Source organism: Ranitomeya imitator, chromosome 4, assembly GCF_032444005.1.
Source record: "Ranitomeya imitator isolate aRanImi1 chromosome 4, aRanImi1.pri, whole genome shotgun sequence".
Lineage (NCBI taxonomy): Eukaryota > Metazoa > Chordata > Amphibia > Anura > Dendrobatidae > Ranitomeya > Ranitomeya imitator.
In genome coordinates, this window is record NC_091285.1 from 413,957,447 (window position 1) to 413,984,155 (window position 26,709).

The following is a 26,709-nucleotide window of genomic DNA, read 5'->3' on the forward strand; positions in this document are numbered from 1 at the left end:
GAAGTTGCAAGAGGTGTGTTTATCCGAATGGGAAGTGGTTCTGTTCTGTGCAGCCTTTTCTTTGGCCTTCTTTGGGGCATTTCGGTTAGGTGAGTTGGTTAGCCCGTCCGTTAGTAAAAAAGGTATTTTGTTAAGAGAAAACGTGGATGTCGAAGGGAATAAGGTGGTAGTGTTTATTAAGGCTTCCAAAACGGACGTGTATGGGAAAGGGTGCAAAGTGGTGTTGTTCAATGTTGAAGGATCCCCGGTGTGCCCGGTGGCATCCGTGAAGAAGTACATGGCAAAGGGCGGGGTGTTAGACGAGCCATTCTTGGTGCACGAAAATGGGTCTTTCTTGTCCCGTTTTCAGTTTATTTCTGTTTTTAGGAAATGTTTGGCGGCAGCGGGCTTACCTGCAACACAATATAGTGGTCACTCCTTCAGGATCGGGGCAGCGACTGAGGCCGCTAGGTGGGGCCTTGGTGAGGATGTGGTTCGGAGAATTGGGAGGTGGGAATCTTCAAGATTCCAGTCGTATGTTCGCCCAAACCTATTGTGAGTTAGAAGCTGTGTTAAGTTAATTGTTTGTTGCCTTTCTTTCTGTGTTGCAGGGCCTGATCCGATGCTCGTCTGGATCATGGGGCATTCGTATGTTGTATGGGCTGCGTTGCGTGCTGCGGTTCGTCCGGACGGTCGTCAGTTGGGTCTTTCTCGAGAGACAGTGACTTTACGATGGATCGGTAAAAGGGGGATGGTGTGGAAGGAATGGTTACCTGAATTTCATCGTTTTGTTAGACTGGATAGAGTGCCGGAGATCGTGGTGATACATTTAGGGGGGAATGATTTGGCTAAACGGTCTTGTAGGGAGCTGATTAAGGATATCAAATTCGATATCCTGAGGTTCTGGGTCATGTTTCCAAAAGTGTTGTTGGTGTGGTCCGACATCATTCCCCGTAAAAGATGGAGAGGTGCTAGATCACACGAGGGGGTGAACAGGGCCCGGATTAAAATAAACAGGGCCATATCTCGGTTTATGGTGAGGAATGGCGCGTTGGCCGTGAGACATGTGGACTTGGAATCGGGTCAAGGAGCTTACTGGAGAGCTGATGGCGTGCACCTGAACGCGGTGGGTAATGATATGTGGTGTTTGGCTATCCGTAGTGGCATTGAATTAAGCTTGAAGGTGTGGAGGGACATGAATGGCTAAGGTGTCAGGCCATTCGTGTTCGTGGCGGGGGTGGAGGTCCTCGAAGTCGGTGGAAATGGTAAATCGTGGTTCAATGGGGTGGGGATCTTGAGAGGTCCTGGACACCCCATGAGAGAATTTAACAAGGCGCGGTACGGTTATTCCGCGTGAGGTGGATTTATGGACCCCTGGCATGGGGGTGGGTTCGGTGGACCAGGATTGGTTGTTATCTATCCCTGAGCTGGTGCTTTACGGCTGGGGGTAAGACTCATCCTGGGCTGAACATTGTGGAGTTTTTGGGATACTGAGTTTTTTATAACTTTGGGGCTTCGAGGACCGCCCCTCCTATTCTGGGTTGTCATAAAAGTTCTGTTATCTTTTATTTAATAAAATGGCTGCTGTGGCCAATTAAATCCAACATATGTCTCCGTCTGCTGTTTTGAGTACGTTAGAAGTTTATTCTTTAGATTGTTAAGAGATCTGTTTAAGGGGGTTGGGGTAATTTTTTCCAGGTCACGGAACTCACGTATACCCTATGTCAAGAAAGGCCGTACTGGGGGCCCACGGCACGTAAAGGGAGGCCGCCATGACGGGGTTACGTGGGACCTGGGGAGCTGGAGCAGTTAGAAGGGATACGGTGGTAAGGGGTTAACTGGGAACTTGAGGGGTGGCTTTAGGGGCATTTTTTGAAAATAAGGGGTGGAACTAGGGGACTGTGGGGAGGGGGCACATAAAAAGGGGCACGCTCCTCACGCAGGCATCCATTTTAGGTGCCTGCGTGACAAGTGAGGAATCTCCCGCCCACCCTCCCTTTTTTGGTTAGGGTAATGGGGGGGGTGAAGTCGGCATATGTGGGCTTTTGGAGTATTGTTTTAAGAGGCGTCTAAATGTATTTATTTTGTTATGTGAATGCTGTCAGGGTATTGTCACGGCAGTTGGCGGGGGTGGAGGTCCTCGAAGTCGGTGGAAATGGTAAATCGTGGTTCAATGGGGTGGGGATCTTGAGAGGTCCTGGACACCCCATGAGAGAATTTAACAAGGCGCGGTACGGTTATTCCGCGTGAGGTGGATTTATGGACCCCTGGCATGGGGGTGGGTTCGGTGGACCAGGATTGGTTGTTATCTATCCCTGAGCTGGTGCTTTACGGCTGGGGGTAAGACTCATCCTGGGCTGAACATTGTGGAGTTTTTGGGATACTGAGTTTTTTATAACTTTGGGGCTTCGAGGACCGCCCCTCCTATTCTGGGTTGTCATAAAAGTTCTGTTATCTTTTATTTAATAAAATGGCTGCTGTGGCCAATTAAATCCAACATATGTCTCCGTCTGCTGTTTTGAGTACGTTAGAAGTTTATTCTTTAGATTGTTAAGAGATCTGTTTAAGGGGGTTGGGGTAATTTTTTCCAGGTCACGGAACTCACGTATACCCTATGTCATGCCTGGGCAGGAATGCGATGTGAGGGAGCAATGAAGAAGCAGGAGGGCGGCATCGCAAGAAGATGGGAGGCACAGGATTCGGACCTGCAACACCCCTCAGACCGGACCGCCCCGCCGGCGAGTATAATAAAGGTTATTTTTCTTCTCTTGCAGGTCGGATTGGGGCTTATCTACAGCATTATAGAATGCTGTATATCAGCCCTGAAAGGTGATGGCTGTAGCTTATATCGGTAAACCTGCTGACAGGTTCGCTTTAAAAGACAGACGGCACTCGGATCAATGTTATTCAATGGGGCTGTGCAGATGAGTGATTTTTTTTTACTACTAAAGCTGGGTGAAAAAATTGGCAGCATGCATGCCTGTCCTCTGAAAATCACTGAGACTCGCACATTCAAGCCTATGAGGGTGAGAAAAAAAATTGTATGCCATATGGAGCCACAGTATAGCATTCGATTTATATGGACACATTACAATTCTGTTACATGGAAACTGGAAATGATTAATTGTACATGGATGACAAGTAAGAAAAAATCGTCCCACTTTTCTGGATGAAAATAGGACTGATTGTTTTATACTGTTGTGTGACCCCCAGCCGAGCTGCTGGGGTGGAATTTAGCCCCGATCGCTGCAGTTTACCCCTTAGATGCTGCGGTCAATAGTGAATGCTGCATCTAAGTAATCAGATAGGGAGGTCTGGTCACAGCTGCATCTAAGTAATCAGACGGGGAGGCCTAGTCACAGCTGCATCTAAGTAATCAGACAGGAAGGTCTGGTCACAGCTGCATCTAAGTAATCAGACGGGGAGGCCTGGTCACAGCTGCATCTAAGTGATCAGACGGGGAGGCCTGGTCATAGCTACTTCTAAGTAATTAGACGGGGAGGCCTGGTCACAGCTGCATCTAAGTGATCAGACGGGGAGGCCGAGTCACAGCTGCATCTAAGTAATCAGATGGGGAGGCCTGGTCACAGCTGCATCTAAGTAATCAGACGGGGAGGCCTAATCACAGCTGCATCTAAGTAATCAGATGGGGAGGCCTGGTCACAGCTGCATCTAAGTAATCAGATGGGGAGGCCTGGTCACAGCTGCATCTAAGTAATCAGACGGGGAGGCCTAATCACAGCTGCATCTAAGTAATCAGACGGGGAGGCCTGGTCACAGCTGCATCTAAGTAATTAGACGGGGAGGCCTAATCACAGCTGCATCTAAGTAATCAGATGGGGAGGCCTGGTCACAGCTACATCTAAGTAATCAGACGGGGAGGCCTAGTCACAGCTGCATCTAAGTGATCAGATGGGGAGGCCTAGTCACAGCTGCATCTAAGTGATCAGACGGGGAGACCTAGTCAAAGCTGCATCTAAGTAATCAGACGGGGAGGCCGAGTCACAGCTGCATCTAAGTAATCAGACGGGGAGGCCTAGTCACAGCTGCATCTAAGTAATCAGATGGGGAGGCCTAATCACAGCTGCATCTAAGTGATCAGATGGGGAGGCCTGGTCACAGCTGCATCTAAGTAATCAGACGGGGAGGCCTAGTCACAGCTGCATCTAAGTGATCAGACGGGGAGGCCTGGTCATAGCTACTTCTAAGTAATCAGATGGGGAGGCCTGGTCACAGCTGCATCTAAGTAATCAGACGGGGAGACCTGGTAACAGCTGCATCTAAGCAATCAGACGGGGAGACCTGGTCACAGCTGCATCTAAGTAATCAGACGGGGAGGCCTGGTCACAGCTGCATCTAAGTAATCAGACGGGGAGGCCTGGTCACAGCTGCATCTAAGTAATCAGACGGGGAGGCCTGGTCACAGCTGCATCTAAGTAATCAGACGGGGAGGCCTGGTCACAGCTGCATCTACTGTAAGTAATCAGACGGGAGGCCTGGTCACAGCTGCATCTAAGTAATCAGACGGGGAGGCCTAATCACAGCTGCATCTAAGTAATCAGACAGGGAGGCCTAGTCACAGCTGCATCTAAGTAATCAGACGGGGAGGCCTGGTCACAGCTGCATCTAAGTAATCAGACAGGGAGGCCTGGTCACAGCTGCATCTAAGTAATCAGACAGGGAGGCCTAGTCACAGCTGCATCTAAGTAATGAGACGGGGAGGAATAGTCACAGCTGCATCTAAGTAATCAGACGGGGAGACCTAGTCACAGCTGCATCTAAGTAATCAGATGGGGAGGCCTAATCACAGCTGCATCTAAGTAATCAGATGGGGAGGCCTGGTCACAGCTACATCTAAGTAATCAGACGGGGAGGCCTAGTCACAGCTGCATCTAAGTAATCAGATGGGGAGGCCTAATCACAGCTGCATCTAAGTAATCAGATGGGGAGGCCTGGTCACAGCTGCATCTAAGTAATCAGACGGGGAGGCCTAATCACAGCTGCATCTAAGTAATCAGATGGGGAGGCCTGGTCACAGCTGCATCTAAGTAATCAGACGGGGAGGCCTGGTCACAGCTGCATCTAAGTAATTAGACGGGGAGGCCTAATCACAGCTGCATCTAAGTAATCAGATGGGGAGGCCTGGTCACAGCTACATCTAAGTAATCAGACGGGGAGGCCTGGTCACAGCTGCATCTAAGTAATTAGACGGGGAGGCCTAATCACAGCTGCATCTAAGTAATCAGATGGGGAGGCCTGGTCACAGCTACATCTAAGTAATTAGACGGGGAGGCCTAATCACAGCTGCATCTAAGTAATCAGATGGGGAGGCCTGGTCACAGCTGCATCTAAGTGATCAGATGGGGAGGCCTAGTCACAGCTGCATCTAAGTGATCAGACGGGGAGACCTAGTCAAAGCTGCATCTAAGTGATCAGATGGGGAGGCCTAGTCACAGCTGCATCTAAGTGATCAGACGGGGAGACCTAGTCACAGCTGCATCTAAGTGATCAGATGGGGAGGCCTGGTCACAGCTACATCTAAGTAATCAGACGGGGAGGCCTAGTCACAGCTGCATCTAAGTGATCAGATGGGGAGGCCTAGTCACAGCTGCATCTAAGTGATCAGACGGGGAGACCTAGTCAAAGCTGCATCTAAGTAATCAGACGGGGAGGCCGAGTCACAGCTGCATCTAAGTAATCAGACGGGGAGGCCTAGTCACAGCTGCATCTAAGTAATCAGATGGGGAGGCCTAATCACAGCTGCATCTAAGTGATCAGATGGGGAGGCCTGGTCACAGCTGCATCTAAGTAATCAGACGGGGAGGCCTAGTCACAGCTGCATCTAAGTGATCAGACGGGGAGGCCTGGTCATAGCTACTTCTAAGTAATCAGATGGGGAGGCCTGGTCACAGCTGCATCTAAGTAATCAGACGGGGAGACCTGGTAACAGCTGCATCTAAGCAATCAGACGGGGAGACCTGGTCACAGCTGCATCTAAGTAATCAGACGGGGAGGCCTGGTCACAGCTGCATCTAAGTAATCAGACGGGGAGGCCTGGTCACAGCTGCATCTAAGTAATCAGACGGGGAGGCCTGGTCACAGCTGCATCTAAGTAATCAGATGGGGAGGCCTAATCACAGCTGCATCTAAGTGATCGGACGGGGAGGCCTGGTCACAGCTACTTCTAAGTAATCAGACGGGGAGGCCTGGTCACAGCTGCATCTAAGTAATCAGACGGGGAGGCCTAGTCACAGCTGCATCTAAGTAATCAGACGGGGAGGCCTAGTCACAGCTGCATCTAAGTAATTAGATGGTGAGGCCTGGTCACAGCTGCATCTAAGTAATCAGACGGGGAGGCCTGGTCACAGCTACATCTAAGTAATCAGACGGGGAGGCCTGTTGTGAATTCTGTTGTAGAACTTCCTCCTGTGGTCATGAATGGTACTTCGGCGAGTTCTGTCCATGGACTCCCTCTGGTGGCTGTGAGTGGAGCTGCTGCTTCTGAGGTTCCTTACACAGGTGACGTGGTTTATCCTTTGGTTGGCTGCTCTATTTAACTCCACTCAGATTGTTACTCCATGCCAGCTGTCAATGTTCCTGCATTGGTTCAGTTCGCTCTTGGATCTTTCTGGTGACCTGTCTACTCCAGCAGAAGCTAAGTTCCTGCTAGTTATTATTTGTTCATTGTTTCCTTGTCCAGCTGGATATCATGATTTTGCCTTGCTAGCTGGAAGCTCTGGGATGCAGAGTGGCATCTCCGCACCGTTAGTCGGTGCGGAGGTCTTTTTGCACACTCTGCGTGGTCTTTTGTAGTTTTTTGTGCTGACCGCAAAGATACCTTTCCTATCCTCTGTCTGTTTAGTAAGTCTGGCCTCCCTTTGCTGAAACCTGTTTCATTTCTGCGTTTGTGACTTTCATCTTTACTCACAGTCAATATATGTGGGGGGCTGCCTTTTCCTTTGGGGAATTTCTCTGAGGCAAGGTAGGCTTTATTTTCTATCTGTAGGGCTAGTTAGCTCTTAGGCTGTGAAGAGGCGTCTAGGGAGTGTCAGGAACGCTCCACGGCTATTTCTAGTTGTTGTGATAGGATTAGGAGTTGCGGTCAGCAGAGCTCCCACATCCCAGAGCTTGTCCTGTGTGAGTTTAACTATCAGGTCGTGCCGGGTGCTCCTAACCACCAGGTCCATAACAGAGGCCTAGTCACAGCTGCATCTAAGTAATCAGACGGGGAGACCTAGTCACAGCTACACCTAAGTAATCAGACGGGGAGGCCTAGTCACAGCTGCATCTAAGTAATCAGATGGGGAGGCCTAATCACAGCTGCATCTAAGTAATCAGACGGGGAGGCCTAGTCACAGCTGCATCTAAGTGATCAGACGGGGAGGCCTAGTCACAGCTACTTCTAAGTAATCAGATGGAGAGGCCTGGTCAAAGCTACATCTAAGTAATCAGACGGGGAGGCCTGGTCACAGCTGCATCTAAGTAATCAGACGGGGAGACCTAGTCACAGCTACTTCTAAGTAATCAGACGGGGAGGCCTGGTCACAGCTGCATCTAAGTAATCAGCCGGGAGGCCTAGTCACAGTTACTTCTAAGTAATCAGACGGGGAGGCCTAGTCACAGCTGCATCTAAGTAATCAGACGGGGAGGCCTAGTCACAGCTGCATCTAAGTAATCAGATGGGGAGGCCTAGTCACAGCTGCATCTAAGTAATTAGATGGTAAGGCCTGGTCACAGCTGCATCTAAGTAATCAGACGGGGAGGCCTGGTCACAGCAGTATCTAAGTAATCAGACGGAGAGGCCTGGTCACAGCTACATCTAAGTAATCAGACGGGGAGGCCTGGTCACAGCTACATCTAAGTAATCAGACGGGGAGGCCTGGTCACAGCTGCATCTAAGTAATCAGACGGGGAGGCCTGGTCACAGCTACATCTAAGTAATCAGACGGGGAGGCCTAGTCACAGCTGCATCTAAGTAATCAGACGGGGAGGCCTAGTCACAGCTACATCTAAGTAATCAGATGGGGAGGCCTAGTCACAGCTACATCTAAGTAATCAGACAGGAAGGTCTGGTCACAGCTGCATCTAAGTGATCAGACGGGGAGGCCTGGTCACAGCTGCATCTAAGTAATGAGACGGGGAGGCCTGGTCACAGCTGCATCTAAGTAATGAGACGGGGAGGCCTAGTCACAGCTGCATCTAAGTAATCACATGGGGTGGCCTGGTCACAGCTGCATCTAAGTAATCAGATGGGGAGGCCGAGTCACAGCTGCATCTAAGTAATCAGACAGGGAGGCCTGGTCACAGCTGCATCTAAGTAATCAGACGGGGAGGCCTAGTCACAGCTGCATCTAAGTAATCAGATGGGGAGGCCTAATCACAGCTGCATCTAAGTGATCGGACGGGGAGGCCTGTTCACAGCTACTTCTAAGTAATCAGACGGGGAGGCCTGGTCACAGCTGCATCTAAGTAATCAGACGGGGAGGCCTAGTCACAGCTACTTCTAAGTAATCAGACGGGGAGGCCTAGTCACAGCTGCATCTAAGTAATCAGACGGGGAGGCCTAGTCACAGCTGCATCTAAGTAATCAGATGGGGAGGCCTAGTCACAGCTGCATCTAAGTAATTAGATGGTAAGGCCTGGTCACAGCTGCATCTAAGTAATCAGACGGGGAGGCCTGGTCACAGCAGTATCTAAGTAATCAGACGGAGAGGCCTGGTCACAGCTACATCTAAGTAATCAGACGGGGAGGCCTGGTCACAGCTACATCTAAGTAATCAGACGGGGAGGCCTGGTCACAGCTGCATCTAAGTAATCAGACGGGGAGGCCTAGTCACAGCTGCATCTAAGTAATCAGACGGGGAGGCCTAGTCACAGCTACATCTAAGTAATCAGATGGGGAGGCCTAGTCACAGCTACATCTAAGTAATCAGACAGGAAGGCCTGGTCACAGCTGCATCTAAGTGATCAGACGGGGAGGCCTGGTCACAGCTGCATCTAAGTAATGAGACGGGGAGGCCTGGTCACAGCTGCATCTAAGTAATGAGACGGGGAGGCCTAGTCACAGCTGCATCTAAGTAATCACATGGGGTGGCCTGGTCACAGCTGCATCTAAGTAATCAGATGGGGAGGCCGAGTCACAGCTGCATCTAAGTAATCAGACAGGGAGGCCTGGTCACAGCTGCATCTAAGTAATCAGACGGGGAGGCCTAGTCACAGCTGCATCTAAGTAATCAGATGGGGAGGCCTAATCACAGCTGCATCTAAGTGATCGGACGGGGAGGCCTGGTCACAGCTACTTCTAAGTAATCAGACGGGGAGGCCTGGTCACAGCTGCATCTAAGTAATCAGACGGGGAGGCCTAGTCACAGCTGCATCTAAGTAATCAGACGGGGAGGCCTAGTCACAGCTGCATCTAAGTAATTAGATGGTGAGGCCTGGTCACAGCTGCATCTAAGTAATCAGACGGGGAGGCCTGGTCACAGCTACATCTAAGTAATCAGACGGGGAGGCCTGTTGTGAATTCTGTTGTAGAACTTCCTCCTGTGGTCATGAATGGTACTTCGGCGAGTTCTGTCCATGGACTCCCTCTGGTGGCTGTGAGTGGAGCTGCTGCTTCTGAGGTTCCTTACACAGGTGACGTGGTTTATCCTTTGGTTGGCTGCTCTATTTAACTCCACTCAGATTGTTACTCCATGCCAGCTGTCAATGTTCCTGCATTGGTTCAGTTCGCTCTTGGATCTTTCTGGTGACCTGTCTACTCCAGCAGAAGCTAAGTTCCTGCTAGTTATTATTTGTTCATTGTTTCCTTGTCCAGCTGGATATCATGATTTTGCCTTGCTAGCTGGAAGCTCTGGGATGCAGAGTGGCATCTCCGCACCGTTAGTCGGTGCGGAGGTCTTTTTGCACACTCTGCGTGGTCTTTTGTAGTTTTTTGTGCTGACCGCAAAGATACCTTTCCTATCCTCTGTCTGTTTAGTAAGTCTGGCCTCCCTTTGCTGAAACCTGTTTCATTTCTGCGTTTGTGACTTTCATCTTTACTCACAGTCAATATATGTGGGGGGCTGCCTTTTCCTTTGGGGAATTTCTCTGAGGCAAGGTAGGCTTTATTTTCTATCTGTAGGGCTAGTTAGCTCTTAGGCTGTGAAGAGGCGTCTAGGGAGTGTCAGGAACGCTCCACGGCTATTTCTAGTTGTTGTGATAGGATTAGGAGTTGCGGTCAGCAGAGCTCCCACATCCCAGAGCTTGTCCTGTGTGAGTTTAACTATCAGGTCGTGCCGGGTGCTCCTAACCACCAGGTCCATAACAGAGGCCTAGTCACAGCTGCATCTAAGTAATCAGACGGGGAGACCTAGTCACAGCTACACCTAAGTAATCAGACGGGGAGGCCTAGTCACAGCTGCATCTAAGTAATCAGATGGGGAGGCCTAATCACAGCTGCATCTAAGTAATCAGACGGGGAGGCCTAGTCACAGCTGCATCTAAGTGATCAGACGGGGAGGCCTAGTCACAGCTACTTCTAAGTAATCAGATGGGGAGGCCTGGTCAAAGCTGCATCTAAGTAATCAGACGGGGAGGCCTGGTCACAGCTGCATCTAAGTAATCAGACGGGGAGACCTAGTCACAGCTACTTCTAAGTAATCAGACGGGGAGGCCTGGTCACAGCTGCATCTAAGTAATCAGCCGGGAGGCCTAGTCACAGTTACTTCTAAGTAATCAGACGGGGAGGCCTAGTCACAGCTGCATCTAAGTAATCAGACGGGGAGGCCTAGTCACAGCTGCATCTAAGTAATCAGATGGGGAGGCCTAGTCACAGCTGCATCTAAGTAATTAGATGGTAAGGCCTGGTCACAGCTGCATCTAAGTAATCAGACGGGGAGGCCTGGTCACAGCAGTATCTAAGTAATCAGACGGAGAGGCCTGGTCACAGCTACATCTAAGTAATCAGACGGGGAGGCCTGGTCACAGCTACTTCTAAGTAATCAGACGGGGAGGCCTGGTCACAGCTGCATCTAAGTAATCAGACGGGGAGGCCTGGTCACAGCTACATCTAAGTAATTAGACGGGGAGGCCTAGTCACAGCTGCATCTAAGTAATCAGACGGGGAGGCCTAGTCACAGCTACATCTAAGTAATCAGATGGGGAGGCCTAGTCACAGCTACATCTAAGTAATCAGACAGGAAGGTCTGGTCACAGCTGCATCTAAGTGATCAGACGGGGAGGCCTGGTCACAGCTGCATCTAAGTAATGAGACGGGGAGGCCTGGTCACAGCTGCATCTAAGTAATGAGACGGGGAGGCCTAGTCACAGCTGCATCTAAGTAATCACATGGGGTGGCCTGGTCACAGCTGCATCTAAGTAATCAGATGGGGAGGCCGAGTCACAGCTGCATCTAAGTAATCAGACAGGGAGGCCTGGTCACAGCTGCATCTAAGTAATCAGACGGGGAGGCCTAGTCACAGCTGCATCTAAGTAATCAGATGGGGAGGCCTAATCACAGCTGCATCTAAGTGATCGGACGGGGAGGCCTGTTCACAGCTACTTCTAAGTAATCAGACGGGGAGGCCTGGTCACAGCTGCATCTAAGTAATCAGACGGGGAGGCCTAGTCACAGCTGCATCTAAGTAATCAGACGGGGAGGCCTAGTCACAGCTGCATCTAAGTAATTAGATGTTGAGGCCTGGTCACAGCTGCATCTAAGTAATCAGACGGGGAGGCCTGGTCACAGCTACATCTAAGTAATCAGACGGGGAGGCCTGTTGTGAATTGTGTTGTCGAACTTCCTCCTGTGGTCGTGAATGGTACTTCGGCGAGTTCTGTCCATGGACTCCCTCTGGTGGCTGTGAGTGGAGCTGCTGCTTCTGAGGTTCCTTACACAGGTGACGTGGTTTATCCTTTGGTTGGCTGCTCTATTTAACTCCACTCAGATTGTTACTCCATGCCAGCTGTCAATGTTCCTGCATTGGTTCAGTTCGCTCTTGGATCTTTCTGGTGACCTGTCTACTCCAGCAGAAGCTAAGTTCCTGCTAGTTATTATTTGTTCATTGTTTCCTTGTCCAGCTGGATATCATGATTTTGCCTTGCTAGCTGGAAGCTCTGGGATGCAGAGTGGCATCTCCGCACCGTTAGTCGGTGCGGAGGTCTTTTTGCACACTCTGCGTGGTCTTTTGTAGTTTTTTGTGCTGACCGCAAAGATACCTTTCCTATCCTCTGTCTGTTTAGTAAGTCTGGCCTCCCTTTGCTGAAACCTGTTTCATTTCTGCGTTTGTGACTTTCATCTTTACTCACAGTCAATATATGTGGAGGGCTGCCTTTTCCTTTGGGGAATTTCTCTGAGGCAAGGTAGGCTTTATTTTCTATCTCTAGGGCTAGTTAGCTCTTAGGCTGTGAAGAGGCATCTAGGGAGTGTCAGGAACGCTCCACGGCTATTTCTAGTTGTTGTGACAGGATTAGGGGTTGCGGTCAGCAGAGCTCCCACATCCCAGAGCTTGTCCTGTGTGAGTTTAACTATCAGGTCGTGCCGGGTGCTCCTAACCACCAGGTCCATAACAGAGGCCTAGTCACAGCTGCATCTAAGTGATCAGACGGGGAGACCTAGTCACAGCTACACCTAAGTAATCAGACGGGGAGGCCTAGTCACAGCTGCATCTAAGTAATCAGATGGGGAGGCCTAATCACAGCTGCATCTAAGTAATCAGACGGGGAGGCCTAGTCACAGCTGCATCTAAGTGATCAGACGGGGAGGCCTAGTCACAGCTACTTCTAAGTAATCAGATGGGGTGGCCTGGTCACAGCTGCATCTAAGTAATCAGACGGGGAGGCCTGGTCACAGCTGCATCTAAGTAATCAGACGGGGAGACCTAGTCACAGCTACTTCTAAGTAATCAGACGGGGAGGCCTGGTCACAGCTGCATCTAAGTAATCAGCCGGGAGGCCTAGTCACAGTTACTTCTAAGTAATCAGACGGGGAGGCCTAGTCACAGCTACTTCTAAGTAATCAGACGGGGAGGCCTAGTCACAGCTGCATCTAAGTATTCAGACGGGGAGGCCTAGTCACAGCTGCATCTAAGTAATCAGACGGGGAGGCCTAGTCACAGCTGCATCTAATCAGACGGGGAGGCCTAGTCACAGCTACTTCTAAGTAATCAGACGGGGAGGCCTAGTCACAGCTGCATCTAAGTAATCAGACGGGGAGGCCTAGTGACAGCTGCATCTAAGTGATCAGACGGGGAGGCCTAGTCACAGCTACTTCTAAGTAATCAGACGGGGAGACCTAGTCACAGCTGCATCTAAGTAATCAGACGGGGAGGCCTAGTCACAGCTGCATCTAAGTAATTAGACAGTGAGGCCTGGTCACAGCTGCATCTAAGTAATCAGATGGGAAGGCCTGGTCCCAGCTGCATCTAAGTAATCAGACGGGGAGGCCTAGTCACAGCTGCTTCTAAGTAATCAGACGGGGAGGCCTGGTCACAGCTACTTCTAAGTAATCAGACGGGGAGGCCTGGTCACAGCTGCATCTAAGTAATCAGCCGGGAGGCCTAGTCACAGTTACTTCTAAGTAATCAGACGGGGAGGCCTAGTCACAGCTACTTCTAAGTAATCAGACGGGGAGGCCTAGTCACAGCTACATCTAAGTAATCAGACGGGGAGGCCTAGCCACAGCTGCATCTAAGTAATCAGACGGGGAGGCCTGGTCACAGCTACTTCTAAGTAATCAGACGGGGAGGCCTGGTCCCAGCTGCATCTAAGTAATCAGACGGGGAGGCCTAGTCACAGCTACTTCTAAGTAATCAGACGGGGAGGCCTGGTCACAGCTACTTCTAAGTAATCAGACGGGGAGGCCTGGTCACAGCTGCATCTAAGTAATCAGCCGGGAGGCCTAGTCACAGTTACTTCTAAGTAATCAGACGGGGAAGCCTAGTCACAGCTACTTCTAAGTATTCAGACGGGGAGGCCTAGTCACAGCTGCATCTAAGTAATCAGACGGGGAGGCCTAGTAACAGCTGCATCTAAGTAATCAGACGGGGAGGCCTAGTCACAGCTGCATCTAATCAGACGGGGAGGCCTAGTCACAGCTACTTCTAAGTAATCAGACGGGGAGGCCTAGTCACAGCTGCATCTAAGTAATCAGACGGGGAGGCCTAGTCACAGCTGCATCTAAGTGATCAGACGGGGAGGCCTAGTCACAGCTACTTCTAAGTAATCAGACGGGGAGACCTAGTCACAGCTGCATCTAAGTAATCAGACGAGGAGGCCTAGTCACAGCTGCATCTAAGTAATTAGACAGTGATGCCTGGTCACAGCTGCATCTAAGTAATCAGATGGGGAGGCCTGGTCACAGCTGCATCTAAGTAATCAGATTGGGAGGCCTAGTCACAGCTGCATCTAAGTAATCAGATGGGGAGGCCTAATCACAGCTGCATCTAAGTGATCAGACGGGGAGGCCTAGTCACAGCTGCATCTAAGTGATCAGACGGGGAGGCCTAGTCACAGCTACTTCTAAGTATTCAGACGGGGAGGCCTAGTCACAGCTGCATCTAAGTAATCAGACGGGAGGCCTAGTCACAGCTGCATCTAAGTAATCAGACGGGGAGGCCTAGTCACAGCTGCATCTAATCAGACGGGGAGGCCTAGTCACAGCTACTTCTAAGTAATCAGACGGGGAGGCCTAGTCACAGCTGCATCTAAGTAATCAGACGGGGAGGCCTAGTCACAGCTGCATCTAAGTGATCAGACGGGGAGGCCTAGTCACAGCTACTTCTAAGTAATCAGACGGAGAGACCTAGTCACAGCTGCATCTAAGTAATCAGACGAGGAGGCCTAGTCACAGCTGCATCTAAGTAATTAGACAGTGATGCCTGGTCACAGCTGCATCTAAGTAATCAGATGGGGAGGCCTGGTCACAGCTGCATCTAAGTAATCAGATTGGGAGGCCTAGTCACAGCTGCATCTAAGTAATCAGATGGGGAGGCCTAATCACAGCTGCATCTAAGTGATCAGACGGGGAGGCCTGGTCACAGCTATTTCTAAGTAATCAGACGGGGAGGCCTGGTCACAGCTGCATCTAAGTAATCAGACGGGGAGGCCTAGTCACAGCTGCATCTAAGTAATCAGACTGGGAGGCCTAGTCACAGCTGCATCTAAGTAATCAGACGGGGAGGCCAAGTTACAGCTACATCTAAGTAATCAGACGGGGAGGCCTGGTCACAGCTGCATCTAAGTAATCAGACGGGGAGGCCTAATCACAGCTGCATCTAAGTGATCAGACGGGGAGGCCTGGTCACAGCTGCATCTAAGTAATCAGACGGGGAGGCCTAATCACAGCTGCATCTAAGTGATCAGATGGGGAGGCCTGGTCACAGCTGCATCTAAGTAATCAGACGGGGAGGCCTGGTCACAGCTGCATCTAAGTGATCAGATGGGGAGGCCTAATCACAGCTGCATCTAAGTGATCAGATGGGGAGGCTTGGTCACAGCTGCATCTAAGTAATCAGATGGGGAGCCCTAGTCACATCTACATCTAAGTAATCAGACGGGGAGGCCTAGTCACAGCTGCATCTAAGTGATCAGTCGGGGAGGCCTAGTCACAGCTGCATCTAAGTGATCAGTCGGGGAGGCCTAGTCACAGCTGCATCTAAGTAATCAGACGGGGAGGCCTGGTCACAGCTGCATCTAAGTAATCAGACGGGGAGGCCTAATCACAGCTGCATCTAAGTGATCAGTCAGGGAGGCCTAGTCACAGCTGCATCTAAGTGATCAGTCGGGGAGGCATAGTCACAGCTGCATCTAAGTGATCAGTCGGGGAGGCTTAGTCACAGCTGCATCTAAGTAATCAGACGGGGAGGCCTGGTCACAGCTACTTCTAAGTGATCAGATGGGGAGGCTTGGTCACAGCTACATCTAAGTAATCAGACGGGGAGCCCTAGTCACAGCTACATCTAAGTAATCAGACGGGGAGGCCTAGTCACAGCTGCATCTAAGTGATCAGTCGGGGAGGCCTAGTCACAGCTGCTTCTAAGTGATCAGTCGGGGAGGCATAGTCACAGCTGCATCTAAGTGATCAGTCGGGGAGGCCTAGTCACAGCTGCATCTAAGTAATCAGACGGGGAGGCCTGGTCACAGCTACTTCTAAGTAATCAGACGGGGAGGCCTGGTCACAGCTGCATCTAAGTAATCAGACGGGGAGGCCTAATCACAGCTGCATCTAAGTGATCAGTCGGGGAGGCCTAGTTACAGCTGCATCTAAGTGATCAGTCGGGGAGGCCTAGTCACAGCTGCATCTAAGTGATCAGTCGGGGAGGTCTAGTCACAGCTGCATCTAAGTAATCAGACGGGGAGGTCTGGTCACAGCTGCATCTAAGTGATCAGTCGGGGAGGCCTAGTCACAGCTGCATCTAAGTGATCAGTCGGGGAGGCCTAGTCACAGCTGCATCTAAGTAATCAGACAGGGAGGCCTGGTCACAGCTGCATCTAAGTAATCAGACGGGGAGGCCTAGTCACAGCTGCATCTAAGTAATCAGATGGGGAGGCCTAATCACAGCTGCATCTAAGTGATCAGACGGGGAGGCCTGGTCACAGCAACTTCTAAGTAATCAGACGGGGAGGCCTGGTCACAGCTGCATCTAAGTAATCAGACGGGGAGGCCTAGTCACAGCTGCATCTAAGTAATCAGACGGGGAGGCCAAGTCACAGCTGCATCTAAGTAATTAAATGGTGAGGCCTGGTCACAGCTGCATCTAAGTAATCAGATGGGGAGGCCTGGTCACAGCTACATCTAAGTAATCAGACGGGGAGGCCTAGTCACAGCTGCATCTAAGTAATCAGACGGGGAGACCTAGTCACAGCTGCATCTAAGTAATCAGATGGGGAGGCCTAATCACAGCTGCATCTAAGTGATCAGACCGGGAGGCCTGGTCACAGCTACTTCTAAGTAATCAGATGGGGAGGCCTGGTCACAGCGGCATCTAAGTAATCAGACGGGGAGGCCTAGTCACAGCTGCATCTAAGTAATCAGACGGGGAGGCCTAGTCACAGCTGCATCTAAGTAATTAGATGGTGAGGCTTGGTCACAGCTGCATCTAAGTAATCAGACGGGGAGGCCTTGTCACAGCTGCATCTAAGTAATCAGACGGGGAGACCTAGTCTCAGCTACACCTAAGTAATCAGACGGGGAGGCCTAGTCACAGCTGCATCTAAGTAATCAGACGGGGAGGCCTGGTCACAGCTGCATCTAAGTAATCAGACGGGGAGGCCTGGTCACAGCTACATCTAAGTAATCAGACGGGGAGGCCTGGTCACAGCTACATCTAAGTAATCAGACGGGGATGCCTAGCCACAGCTGCATCTAAGTAATCAGACGGGGAGGCCTGGTCACAGCTACTTCTAAGTAATCAGACGGGGAGGCCTGGTCCCAGCTGCATCTAAGTAATCAGACGGGGAGGCCTAGTCACAGCTACTTCTAAGTAATCAGACGGGGAGGCCTGGTCACAGCTACATCTAAGTAATCAGACGGGGAGGCCTAGCCACAGCTGCATCTAAGTAATCAGACGGGGAGGCCTGGTCACAGCTACTTCTAAGTAATCAGACGGGGAGGCCTGGTCCCAGCTGCATCTAAGTAATCAGACGGGGAGGCCTAGTCACAGCTGCTTCTAAGTAATCAGACGGGGAGGCCTGGTCACAGCTACTTCTAAGTAATCAGACGGGGAGGCCTGGTCACAGCTGCATCTAAGTAATCAGCCGGGAGGCCTAGTCACAGTTACTTCTAAGTAATCAGACGGGGAGGCCTAGTCACAGTTACTTCTAAGTAATCAGACGGGGAGGCCTAGTCACAGCTACATCTAAGTAATCAGACGGGGAGGCCTAGCCACAGCTGCATCTAAGTAATCAGACGGGGAGGCCTGGTCACAGCTACTTCTAAGTAATCAGACGGGGAGGCCTGGTCCCAGCTGCATCTAAGTAATCAGAAGGGGAGGCCTAGTCACAGCTGCATCTAAGTAATCAGACGGGGAGGCCTGGTCACAGCTACTTCTAAGTAATCAGACGGGGAGGCCTGGTCCCAGCTGCATCTAAGTAATCAGAAGGGGAGGCCTGGTCACAGCTACTTCTAAGTAATCAGACGGGGAGGCCTGGTCACAGCTGCATCTAAGTAATCAGCCGGGAGGCCTAGTCACAGTTACTTCTAAGTAATCAGACGGGGAAGCCTAGTCACAGCTACTTCTAAGTATTCAGACGGGGAGGCCTAGTCACAGCTGCATCTAAGTAATCAGACGGGGAGGCCTAGTCACAGCTGCATCTAAGTAATCAGACGGGGAGGCCTAGTCACAGCTGCATCTAATCAGACGGGGAGGCCTAGTCACAGCTACTTCTAAGTAATCAGACGGGGAGGCCTAGTCACAGCTGCATCTAAGTAATCAGACGGGGAGGCCTAGTCACAGCTGCATCTAAGTGATCAGATGGGGAGGCCTAGTCACAGCTACTTCTAAGTAATCAGACGGGGAGACCTAGTCACAGCTGCATCTAAGTAATCAGACGAGGAGGCCTAGTCACAGCTGCATCTAAGTAATTAGACAGTGATGCCTGGTCACAGCTGCATCTAAGTAATCAGATGGGGAGGCCTGGTCACAGCTGCATCTAAGTAATCAGATTGGGAGGCCTAGTCACAGCTGCATCTAAGTAATCAGATGGGGAGGCCCAATCACAGCTGCATCTAAGTGATCAGACGGGGAGACCTAGTCACAGCTGCATCTAAGTGATCAGACGGGGAGGCCTAGTCACAGCTACTTCTAAGTATTCAGACGGGGAGGCCTAGTCACAGCTGCATCTAAGTAATCAGACGGGGAGGCCTAGTCACAGCTGCATCTAAGTAATCAGACGGGGAGGCCTGGTCACAGCTGCATCTAAGTGATCAGATGGGGAGGCCTAATCACAGCTGCATCTAAGTGATCAGATGGGGAGGCTTGGTCACAGCTGCATCTAAGTAATCAGATGGGGAGCCCTAGTCACATCTACATCTAAGTAATCAGACGGGGAGGCCTAGTCACAGCTGCATCTAAGTGATCAGTCGGGGAGGCCTAGTCACAGCTGCATCTAAGTGATCAGTCAGGGAGGCCTAGTCACAGCTGCATCTAAGTAATCAGATGGGGAGGCCTGGTCACAGCTGCATCTAAGTAATCAGACGGGGAGGCCTAATCACAGCTGCATCTAAGTGATCAGATGGGGAGGCCTGGTCACAGCTGCATCTAAGTAATCAGACGGGGAGGCCTGGTCACAGCTACTTCTAAGTGATCAGATGGGGAGGCCTAATCACAGCTGCATCTTAGTGATCAGATGGGGAGGCTTGGTCACAGCTGCATCTAAGTAATCAGACGGGGAGCCCTAGTCACAGCTACATCTAAGTAATCAGACGGGGAGGCCTAGTCACAGCTGCATCTAAGTGATCAGTCGGGGAGGCCTAGTCACAGCTGCTTCTAAGTGATCAGTCGGGGAGGCATAGTCACAGCTGCATCTAAGTAATCAGACGGGGAGGCCTGGTCACAGCTACATCTAAGTAATCAGACGAGGAGGACTAGTCACAGCTGCATCTAAGTGATCAGTCGGGGAGGCCTAGTCACAGCTGCATCTAAGTAATCAGACGGGGAGGCCTGGTCACAGCTACTTCTAAGTAATCAGACGGGGAGGCCTGGTCACAGCTGCATCTAAGTAATCAGACGGGGAGGCCTAATCACAGCTGCATCTAAGTGATCAGTCGGGGAGGCCTAGTCACAGCTGCATCTAAGTGATCAGTCGGGGAGGCCTAGTCACAGCTGCATCTAAGTGATCAGTCGGGGAGGTCTAGTCACAGCTGCATCTAAGTAATCAGACGGGGAGGTCTGGTCACAGCTGCATCTAAGTGATCAGTCGGGGAGGCCTAGTCACAGCTGCATCTAAGTAATCAGACGGGGAGGCCTGGTCACAGCTGCATCTAAGTAATCAGCCGGGAGGCCTAGTCACAGTTACTTCTAAGTAATCAGACGGGGAAGCCTAGTCACAGCTACTTCTAAGTATTCAGACGGGGAGGCCTAGTCACAGCTGCATCTAAGTAATCAGACGGGGAGGCCTAGTCACAGCTGCATCTAAGTAATCAGACGGGGAGGCCTAGTCACAGCTGCATCTAATCAGACGGGGAGGCCTAGTCACAGCTACTTCTAAGTAATCAGACGGGGAGGCCTAGTCACAGCTGCATCTAAGTAATCAGACGGGGAGGCCTAGTCACAGCTGCATCTAAGTGATCAGATGGGGAGGCCTAGTCACAGCTACTTCTAAGTAATCAGACGGGGAGACCTAGTCACAGCTGCATCTAAGTAATCAGACGAGGAGGCCTAGTCACAGCTGCATCTAAGTAATTAGACAGTGATGCCTGGTCACAGCTGCATCTAAGTAATCAGATGGGGAGGCCTGGTCACAGCTGCATCTAAGTAATCAGATTGGGAGGCCTAGTCACAGCTGCATCTAAGTAATCAGATGGGGAGGCCCAATCACAGCTGCATCTAAGTGATCAGACGGGGAGGCCTAGTCACAGCTGCATCTAAGTGATCAGACGGGGAGGCCTAGTCACAGCTACTTCTAAGTATTCAGACGGGGAGGCCTAGTCACAGCTGCATCTAAGTAATCAGACGGGGAGGCCTAGTCACAGCTGCATCTAAGTAATCAGACGGGGAGGCCTAGTCACAGCTGCATCTAATCAGACGGGGAGGCCTAGTCACAGCTACTTCTAAGTAATCAGACGGGGAGGCCTAGTCACAGCTGCATCTAAGTAATCAGACGGGGAGGCCTAGTCACAGCTGCATCTAAGTGATCAGATGGGGAGGCCTAGTCACAGCTACTTCTAAGTAATCAGACGGAGAGACCTAGTCACAGCTGCATCTAAGTAATCAGACGAGGAGGCCTAGTCACAGCTGCATCTAAGTAATTAGACAGTGATGCCTGGTCACAGCTGCATCTAAGTAATCAGATGGGGAGGCCTGGTCACAGCTGCATCTAAGTAATCAGATTGGGAGGCCTAGTCACAGCTGCATCTAAGTAATCAGATGGGGAGGCCTAATCACAGCTGCATCTAAGTGATCAGACGGGGAGGCCTGGTCACAGCTATTTCTAAGTAATCAGACGGGGAGGCCTGGTCACAGCTGCATCTAAGTAATCAGACGGGGAGGCCTAGTCACAGCTGCATCTAAGTAATCAGACTGGGAGGCAAAGTCACAGCTGCATCTAAGTAATCAGACGGGGAGGCCAAGTTACAGCTACATCTAAGTAATCAGACGAGGAGGCCTGGTCACAGCTGCATCTAAGTAATCAGACGGGGAGGCCTAATCACAGCTGCATCTAAGTGATCAGACGGGGAGGCCTGGTCACAGCTGCATCTAAGTAATCAGACGGGGAGGCCTAATCACAGCTGCATCTAAGTGATCAGATGGGGAGGCCTGGTCACAGCTGCATCTAAGTAATCAGACGGGGAGGCCTGGTCACAGCTGCATCTAAGTGATCAGATGGGGAGGCCTAATCACAGCTGCATCTAAGTGATCAGATGGGGAGGCTTGGTCACAGCTGCATCTAAGTAATCAGATGGGGAGCCCTAGTCACATCTACATCTAAGTAATCAGACGGGGAGGCCTAGTCACAGCTGCATCTAAGTGATCAGTCGGGGAGGCCTAGTCACAGCTGCATCTAAGTGATCAGTCAGGGAGGCCTAGTCACAGCTGCATCTAAGTAATCAGACGGGGAGGCCTGGTCACAGCTGCATCTAAGTAATCAGACGGGGAGGCCTAATCACAGCTGCATCTAAGTGATCAGATGGGGAGGCCTGGTCACAGCTGCATCTAAGTAATCAGACGGGGAGGCCTGGTCACAGCTACTTCTAAGTGATCAGATGGGGAGGCTTAATCACAGCTGCATCTTAGTGATCAGATGGGGAGGCTTGGTCACAGCTGCATCTAAGTAATCAGACGGGGAGCCCTAGTCACAGCTACATCTAAGTAATCAGACGGGGAGGCCTAGTCACAGCTGCATCTAAGTGATCAGTCGGGGAGGCCTAGTCACAGCTGCTTCTAAGTGATCAGTCGGGGAGGCATAGTCACAGCTGCATCTAAGTAATCAGACGGGGAGGCCTGGTCACAGCTACATCTAAGTAATCAGACGAGGAGGACTAGTCACAGCTGCATCTAAGTGATCAGTCGGGGAGGCCTAGTCACAGCTGCATCTAAGTAATCAGACGGGGAGGCCTGGTCACAGCTACTTCTAAGTAATCAGACGGGGAGGCCTGGTCACAGCTGCATCTAAGTAATCAGACGGGGAGGCCTAATCACAGCTGCATCTAAGTGATCAGTCGGGGAGGCCTAGTCACAGCTGCATCTAAGTGATCAGTCGGGGAGGTCTAGTCACAGCTGCATCTAAGTAATCAGACGGGGAGGTCTGGTCACAGCTGCATCTAAGTGATCAGTCGGGGAGGCCTAGTCACAGCTGCATCTAAGTGATCAGTCGGGGAGGCCTAGTCACAGCTGCATCTAAGTGATCAGTCGGGGAGGCATAGTCACAGCTGCATCTAAGTAATCAGACGGGGAGGCCTGGTCACAGCTACATCTAAGTAATCAGACGAGGAGGACTAGTCACAGCTGCATCTAAGTGATCAGTCGGGGAGGCATAGTCACAGCTGCATCTAAGTGATCAGTCGGGGAGGCCTAGTCACAGCTGCATCTAAGTGATCAGACGGGGAGGCCTGGTCACAGCTGCATCTAAGTAATCAGACGGGGAGGCCTAATGACAGCTGCATCTAAGTGATCAGATGGGGAGGCCTGGTCACAGCTGCATCTAAGTAATCAGAAGGGGAGGCCTGGTCACAGCTGCATCTAAGTGATCAGATGGGGAGGCCTAATCACAGCTGCATCTAAGTGATCAGATGGGGAGGCTTGGTCACAGCTGCATCTAAGTAATCAGACGGGGAGCCCCAGTCACAGCTACATCTAAGTAATCAGACGGGGAGGCCTAGTCACAGCTGCATCTAAGTGATCAGTCGGGGAGGCCTAGTCACAGCTGCATCTAAGTAATCAGACGGGGAGGGCTGGTCACAGCTGCTTCTAAGTAATCAGACGGGGAGGCCTAATCACAGCTGCATCTAAGTGATCAGTCGGGGAGGCCTAGTCAAAGCTGCATCTAAGTGATCAGTCAGGGAGGCATAGTCACAGCTGCATCTAAGTGATCAGTCGGGGAGGCCTAGTCACAGCTGCATCTAAGTAATCAGACGGGGAGGCCTGGTCACAGCTACTTCTAAGTGATCAGATGGGGAGGCCTAATCACAGCTGCATCTAAGTGATCAGATGGGGAGGCTTGGTCACAGCTGCATCTAAGTAATCAGACGGGGAGCACTAGTCACAGCTACATCTAATTAATCAGCCGGGGAGGCCTAGTCACAGCTGCATCTAAGTGATCAGTCGGGGAGGCCTAGTCACAGCTGCATCTAAGTGATCAGTCGGGGAGGCATAGTCACAGCTGCATCTAAGTAATCAGACGGGGAGGCCTGGTCACAGCTACATCTAAGTAATCAGACGAGGAGGACTAGTCACAGCTGCATCTAAGTGATCAGTCGGGGAGGCATAGTCACAGCTGCATCTAAGTGATCAGTCGGGGAGGCCTAGTCACAGCTGCATCTAAGTAATGAGACGGGGAGGCCTGGTCACAGCTACTTCTAAGTAATCAGACGGGGAGGCCTGGTCACAGCTGCATCTAAGTAATCAGACGGGGAGGCCTAATCACAGCTGCATCTAAGTGATCAGTCGGGGAGGCCTAGTCACAGCTGCATCTAAGTGATCAGTCGGGGAGGTCTAGTCACAGCTGCATCTAAGTAATCAGACGGGGAGGTCTGGTCACAGCTGCATCTAAGTAATCAGATGGGGAGGCCTAATCACAGCTGCATCTAAGTGATCAGACGGGGAGGCCTGGTCACAGCTATTTCTAAGTAATCAGACGGGGAGGCCTGGTCACAGCTGCATCTAAGTAATCAGACGGGGAGGCCTAGTCACAGCTGCATCTAAGTAATCAGACGGGGAGGCCAAGTTACAGCTACATCTAAGTAATCAGACGAGGAGGCCTGGTCACAGCTGCATCTAAGTAATCAGACGGGGAGGCCTAATCACAGCTGCATCTAAGTGATCAGACGGGGAGGCCTGGTCACAGCTGCATCTAAGTAATCAGACGGGGAGGCCTAATCACAGCTGCATCTAAGTGATCAGATGGGGAGGCCTGGTCACAGCTGCATCTAAGTAATCAGACGGGGAGGCCTGGTCACAGCTGCATCTAAGTGATCAGATGGGGAGGCCTAATCACAGCTGCATCTAAGTGATCAGATGGGGAGGCTTGGTCACAGCTGCATCTAAGTAATCAGATGGGGAGCCCTAGTCACATCTACATCTAAGTAATCAGACGGGGAGGCCTAGTCACAGCTGCATCTAAGTGATCAGTCGGGGAGGCCTAGTCACAGCTGCATCTAAGTGATCAGTCAGGGAGGCCTAGTCACAGCTGCATCTAAGTGATCAGTCAGGGAGGCCTAGTCACAGCTGCATCTAAGTAATCAGACGGGGAGGCCTGGTCACAGCTGCATCTAAGTAATCAGACGGGGAGGCCTAATCACAGCTGCATCTAAGTGATCAGATGGGGAGGCCTGGTCACAGCTGCATCTAAGTAATCAGACGGGGAGGCCTGGTCACAGCTACTTCTAAGTGATCAGATGGGGAGGCCTAATCACAGCTGCATCTTAGTGATCAGATGGGGAGGCCTGGTCACAGCTGCATCTAAGTAATCAGACGGGGAGCCCTAGTCACAGCTACATCTAAGTAATCAGACGGGGAGGCCTAGTCACAGCTGCATCTAAGTGATCAGTCGGGGAGGCCTAGTCACAGCTGCTTCTAAGTGATCAGTCGGGGAGGCATAGTCACAGCTGCATCTAAGTAATCAGACGGGGAGGCCTGGTCACAGCTACATCTAAGTAATCAGACGAGGAGGACTAGTCACAGCTGCATCTAAGTGATCAGTCGGGGAGGCCTAGTCACAGCTGCATCTAAGTAATCAGACGGGGAGGCCTGGTCACAGCTGCATCTAAGTAATCAGACGGGGAGGCCTAATCACAGCTGCATCTAAGTGATCAGTCGGGGAGGCCTAGTCACAGCTGCATCTAAGTGATCAGTCGGGGAGGCCTAGTCACAGCTGCATCTAAGTGATCAGTCGGGGAGGTCTGGTCACAGCTGCATCTAAGTGATCAGTCGGGGAGGCCTAGTCACAGCTGCATCTAAGTGATCAGTCGGGGAGGCCTAGTCACAGCTGCATCTAAGTGATCAGTCGGGGAGGCATAGTCACAGCTGCATCTAAGTAATCAGACGGGGAGGCCTGGTCACAGCTACATCTAAGTAATCAGACGAGGAGGACTAGTCACAGCTGCATCTAAGTGATCAGTCGGGGAGGCATAGTCACAGCTGCATCTAAGTGATCAGTCGGGGAGGCCTAGTCACAGCTGCATCTAAGTAATCAGACGGGGAGGCCTGGTCACAGCTACTTCTAAGTGATCAGACGGGGAGGCCTAATCACAGCTGCATCTAAGTGATCAGTCGGGGAGGCCTAGTCACAGCTGCATCTAAGTGATCAGTCGGGGAGGCCTAGTCACAGCTGCTTCTAAGTGATCAGTCGGGGAGGCATAGTCACAGCTGCATCTAAGTAATCAGACGGGGAGGCCTGGTCACAGCTACATCTAAGTAATCAGACGAGGAGGACTAGTCACAGCTGCATCTAAGTGATCAGTCGGGGAGGCCTAGTCACAGCTGCATCTAAGTAATCAGACGGGGAGGCCTGGTCACAGCTGCATCTAAGTAATCAGACGGGGAGGCCTAATCACAGCTGCATCTAAGTGATCAGTCGGGGAGGCCTAGTCACAGCTGCATCTAAGTGATCAGTCGGGGAGGCCTAGTCACAGCTGCATCTAAGTGATCAGTCGGGGAGGTCTGGTCACAGCTGCATCTAAGTGATCAGTCGGGGAGGCCTAGTCACAGCTGCATCTAAGTGATCAGTCGGGGAGGCCTAGTCACAGCTGCATCTAAGTGATCAGTCGGGGAGGCATAGTCACAGCTGCATCTAAGTAATCAGACGGGGAGGCCTGGTCACAGCTACATCTAAGTAATCAGACGAGGAGGACTAGTCACAGCTGCATCTAAGTGATCAGTCGGGGAGGCATAGTCACAGCTGCATCTAAGTGATCAGTCGGGGAGGCCTAGTCACAGCTGCATCTAAGTAATCAGACGGGGAGGCCTGGTCACAGCTACTTCTAAGTGATCAGACGGGGAGGCCTAATCACAGCTGCATCTAAGTGATCAGACGGGGAGGCCTGGTCACAGCTGCATCTAAGTAATCAGACGGGGAGGCCTAATGACAGCTGCATCTAAGTGATCAGATGGGGAGGCCTGGTCACAGCTGCATCTAAGTAATCAGAAGGGGAGGCCTGGTCACAGCTGCATCTAAGTGATCAGATGGGGAGGCCTAATCACAGCTGCATCTAAGTGATCAGATGGGGAGGCTTGGTCACAGCTGCATCTAAGTAATCAGACGGGGAGCCCCAGTCACAGCTACATCTAAGTAATCAGACGGGGAGGCCTAGTCACAGCTGCATCTAAGTGATCAGTCGGGGAGGCCTAGTCACAGCTGCATCTAAGTAATCAGACG